Source organism: Egretta garzetta, unplaced genomic scaffold, assembly GCF_000687185.1.
Source record: "Egretta garzetta isolate BGI_Z169 unplaced genomic scaffold, ASM68718v1 scaffold799, whole genome shotgun sequence".
Taxonomy (NCBI): domain Eukaryota; kingdom Metazoa; phylum Chordata; class Aves; order Pelecaniformes; family Ardeidae; genus Egretta; species Egretta garzetta.
In genome coordinates this window covers 225,865-231,051 of record NW_009260759.1, presented here as the reverse complement: position 1 = coordinate 231,051, position 5,187 = coordinate 225,865, and the positions used below count along the sequence as shown (strand labels likewise).

General features: G+C 55.6%; 1 protein-coding gene across 2 annotated transcripts in view; it reads left to right on the top strand.

Annotated features, from left to right (window-relative positions):
- Positions 1 to 5,187, top strand: part of HDAC7 (histone deacetylase 7) — a 53,078-nt gene that overhangs the window by 917 nt on the left and 46,974 nt on the right. The gene's annotated exons all lie outside the window — the stretch shown is intronic.

Here is a 5,187-nt window from a genome sequence, read left to right as displayed (position 1 = left end):
TCTTGTTTTCCAGACTTCATTTAAATTCCTTTCTCTCTTTCAAACTATCGTTGAAGCTGTCTGATGCCGGCTCTGCTGGGCTTAGATGGATTTCCACCCAGGGGTGGCTCAGGCGCAGCGTGCTAGGGTTAGGGCAGGGGCAGGAGCAGCCTCCTGCACCTGAGGGATCCACGGGCACAGGAGAAACAAGCCCGTCTTGGGGGCGAGAGGTGCTGGCCGTGGCTTTTGCTGTGTGTGGCGAGGTGGTTGAGGCTCTGTACATGGGGTTGCTGGGGAGTGAGTGTTGTGTACCGAGTTTGCATCCTGCTGCGGGTAACGGTCACGTGCCGACGAGGCCTTTAGCCTGTGCCTGTCTGCTTTTTTTAAAATGTATTTTTAGGTGCTCTCTGGCTTCCTCTTCCTCCTGCGCTGCGCTCCCTCTTTCTAACTCCCTCTTCTAGGATTGCTTTTTAACCAATCAGTTCCTCCTTAAACCCATTTTTGTAGGCATTTGTCCGCGCTTGGGAGCTGGCCCAGTTTAGCGTTAACAGCTGCCGGTTCCTCCTGGGTAAGCAAGAACAAATAAAGGTTTACACTGCATGAATCACTTGAGCCTTATCTGTCTTTCAAATTTGGGACAGCTGTACAACTGCTGTGTGGAGTCCACCCAGAGGGCATGGAGGGTCCTCCGTGAAGAACTTCTCCTGCCCAGGCTTAATGGGTTTATGCTGCTGATCCCTGTGCTGCCTTGGTGAATTCTGCATGCCTCTCCCAGCTTTTATCCCATGCCTGGTTACGAAGCACAGCCCTGGAATAACTTCCTTGCCTTGAAGACTTGCTCCACGCCGGCTTTGCTATAGGCTCCTGCGGAAATTCAGCCTCCAGAATGCTTGGAGTGGTTTGACCACTGTGCGAAAATGCAGACGCTGGCTGCCTAGCGTCATTGTGGTGGGACCCCGCGCCGTGGTGGGACCCCGCGCCGTGGTGGGACCCCGCGCCGTGGATGAGCTTTGAAGGCGGGCAGTGCACGGTTGGTGGGGAGCAAGCTGCTGGCATCCCCTTGGGCTCTTCACTCAAGCAAAGGGACGCAGAGTGTCAGCGCTGCAGGAACCGTGGCGTGGCTTTGCTGGTTTAAGAGGCAGGATTTGTAGATAAGTAGCGTTAGTTGGTTTAATAACAGAAATGTGGGAGAAGGGAGGGGAGCAGCAGATAAGCCTTGGGCTCGTGCCTGAAAAGTTTTAATCTGATGCTGAGGTGGGGACTTGCACCAGTATTTTGCTGAGATGAACAGGACAGTGTTTTCTCCCCTTCCCTCCTCCTCCTGCTGTCCCCATCTTCTGGCACTCTAGATTAGACTTGGTTTATCCCCTTTCTCTGCAGACAGAGGCACCCTGTCTAACTGTAACAGAGGTCTTGCCAACATATCTGACGTTCTTTGGTGGTTCGGAGGAAGTGCCGGCATGTGGCGAGCCTTGCCTGCCCTCCTACAGCCTAGTCCTTCTCCCAGCTCGCATCCTCTGGTCGTCAAGAGCTCATCAGAAGAAGAAGCAGGGCTTAGACACGTGATGCCGTGGTGGCAAACTCCTCGTAGCTTCTTGCAATTTCCCTTTTTTTTTTTTTTTTTTTAAATTCTTCAGAGAATATGTGCTGCGGAGCCTGCCCATCTCTGCACCCTCCGCAGATGCTGCGGGGAGGTCTGGCTCTGTGGCTGGATAAACCATTTGCCTGTTGCCATGCTGGGAGCCGCCGCGCTCTTGCAAACTGGAGGCGTTGGTGGAGCTTCCTTGGTGCGTTCGTAACCTGCCTTCCCAGTTTGTCTCATCCCGTGCCCGAGGCCGTGTGTTGACACCGAGAGAGGGATGTGGTGGCTTGGTGGCTTCAGTCCCGCAAGGCGTTGAGGACATATTTGCGAGGCAGAAGCCCATCCTCTCCAGTAGGCTAGGCCTTGGAAGGTGAAGATGGCTCTGCCCTTTGCATGGTAGCAGTTGCAAACCTTACTGGTGACTTGATAAGAAGAATTAGGGGATTAAAGCAGACCTTGGCTCCTGCGTGCAAGGGCTCTTGGCACTTTGGCTCCTCTATAGAAGATCTGCAGGTTGTCCTGGCTGCTCCGAGCTGGCCTTGTAGCCCCAGCAGAGTGTGTTGAGGTGTACAGAGGATCATGGGCTGTCTGCAAGGTGTTCTCCTGCCTTGGTGGTGTCTTCCCTAGCGCTCCCTGGAGCTGGGCTTGCTCTGAGGCAGTGATGGCCAAGGCTCTTGGGATGCTTGGAAGGTGATTTTACGACTAAGGTAAGGTCCTGGGTGAGGAACCAAAGAGGTGATCATAACAGTGGTGGCAGAATAAGGTGGTGTCATGGCAGAAGCTGTTTCCTTAGTTCCACGTGAGCTCTTTCCTGCAAACCCTGATGGATATACTCCATCCCTTTCTTCTCTGGAGCTTGGAGGCACCTGGTGGTGCTTGTGACCTGGTCTGGGAGCTCGAGTAGAGTGGAGAGATGCAGGGCAACGTACCTTGGGTTGGCAAGAATAATCCAGAGACCCCTTCCACCTTAAATATGGAATTTTGAAGGGGGTTTGCAGGATGCTGAGATGGGACAGCCATGCTATGCATGGTAAGCTTGGCTATTCTCAGTATCTTCATCTGGCGTGGAGGTGGCACATCAAGCTCAGCCATCGGCAGGAGGTTCTTCTTCCATGCTAACAGGTTTCCAGCATGGGAGTGAGACTATGGATGGCTGGACCCAGGGACTTGGTGGGAGAGGGGTCTTCAAAGGGAGGTAGGGAGGCAAACCTTGCTCTTGCGAATGCCAAGACTGGCTCCTGAGGTGCAGGGGGGTCTTGCTCTGAGCCTGAAGAGCCGCAGTGTGGAGGAGGAGAGCACAAAGGTGGCACCGAGCACATGGTGCCAGAGAAGGGAAAGCCAGGGTGAAGGGGACAGAGCAGCATGGGCTCCTCAGCCAATGCAGTTTCTTTTTAAAATGGAATTTTTTCAGCCTTTCCAAGAGTTTCCTGTGCATTAGGCTGGCCCTGTGACCCACCCATCAGGCCTGGGCTGGGGCAGTTTGGGGCCAAACCCATGGATCTGTTGCACGGGGGGTTTCTGAGGGGTACCCCCAGCTGGCCACCACCAGCCTCTATCAACTACCGCTTCACTTCGGCTCTCCCTGCCCGCGTCGGGCAGACTCGGAGCGCCCCAGCGCAGGGGTAAGCAAACAGGGTTTGTACAACCCTTACAAAGCCAGGGCTGGAACCTGCTTTTCTAGTACAACAGACCAGGTCACAGCCACTCTGCCTCTTTACCGCGAGTGTACTCAGAGAGGGTTTGGCTTTTCTGCCTATAACTCATTTTTTAGCCCTTAGGTAGATGGGGCGAAAGTCCCTGCTGGATTTGTCCGAGCGAGCGGCTCGTCGCGGAGCCGTTGGAGGTTGGTTGTGTCACGACGCCTTGTCTCGTGCGGTGGGTCCGTGCACTGGATGCACCGGGCATGCACGGATGCTGAATCCCTCCTTCCTCATCAGCTGGATGCTCTGTAAAGGGAGCAGGATTAATTCACCTGGATTAAACCACAAGTCTTCTCTCTCCTTCCATCTCCAAGGCTCTGCCGGCATAAACAGCTCCTTACTGGAGTAGGTAAGGGGAGGCAGCCCAGTCCTGCCAAGCCCTCGTGTCCACAAATGACTAAATCCTGCCTGAAAAGTCAAAGTATGAAAACATTATTTTTTGGTTTTGGCCGAGCCTCGGTGGATTGCTGGGATCGAGCCATCTTGGCCGCCCGGCGGGATAGCAGAGCCGCTCCTCTGGATGTCAGACCAGCCTTACAGCCTAGGACCTGCTAGCAGCACTCTTGCAAAAATTGTTGTGCCCGTTGGCCAAGTGTGTTGGCAGGAGGGCGGTGCTGCGGCTGCAAGCCCTTGCAGTTCATAAATAACTGCGGGGGCTGGAGAGCCGGGCCGGTGTCTCGTAGAGGAGATGTCGTGCCAGTCCCTGTGCAAATACAGCACCTTGCCTGCGTTTTTTTTGGTTTTTAACTTTTCTCCTGTGTGCACTTCCATGGTGGGGGGCCCCTGAGTGCTGCCCCCATTTGCTTGCTGCTCCAATGTCTCGTGTTGGGACAGCGGCCGGGGGTCGCCTGCTTGCTGGTGGCCCTGCCTGCCTGCAGCTGGGTCAGGAGCCTTGCAGAACTGTGCAGTGGGTCCGTCGCCCTGTCGCAGCCTGGCTGGTCGACTCTGTGATCGGTTCGTGGGGAGTAGGTAAATATGAGATGCGAGACGGTAATAGGGCACCAGTCTGGGAGAGGAGAGCTCTGGGCAGCTCCGTGCTAGAGCCTCCTTGTGCATTTTGGTGTCCGCTTAATATTTGCTGGAGCAGGAGCCTAAGAGGGTGGAGAGCCGTCTAGTCGTAGCCCAGTCTGGCTAGGCGTCCTCCTAGGACACCTCCTGGGAGCGTAGCTCTTGCTGCCTGAAACATCCAGCGCGTCTCACCTCTTGCAGCGGAGGCTGCTGTGAGAGCAGGTGCCTACAAACTCAGTGGTGCTGCTGAAACACCCCTGGCTCCGGGCCCTGGCCCAGCTGAGACCACTTCCTTCTCTAAACAGCACAGCAGCTTGTGGCCTGCTTGGTCTGATTGCATCTGCGCTGTGCTTTGAACGCAAGCAGCGATGGGCCAGGCAACGCAGAAACCACTGTGTGGCCCTGCCCTTGCTCTGCTTCCTACACTCCCATCTCCAGCTCCCCGGGCTTTCCCAAGTCTGTACCTCTCTTCTTCTCCAGCCAGAATAGCCCTTGCAAAACTTGGTTTCCCAGTTGGCCAGCGGAGATAACATAAAAGGGATATCTGCTCTCCTCCTCCATAAGCTCCAGCCCTTAGAGATGGTGCATGGGTCCAGCTGCCTTGGCAAGTGAGACCTGGGACCCACAGGAGCTCAGCACGAGCCTTGGACCCCTGCTGTCTGCCCAGGGCTGTAGGGATCACAGAATGGCAAGGGTTGGCAGGGCCCTCCGGAGCTCACCCAGTGCCACCCCCCTGCTCAAGCAGGCTCACCCAGAGCAGGGGGCACAGGACAGCGTCCAGGTGGGGGTTGAATATCTCCAGAGAAGGAGACTCCACAGCCCCCCTGGGCAGCCTGGGCCAGGGCTCGGGCACCCTCCAAGTCAACAAGTTCTTCCTCCTGTTCACCTGGAACCTCTTCTGCTTCAGGTTGTGCCCAT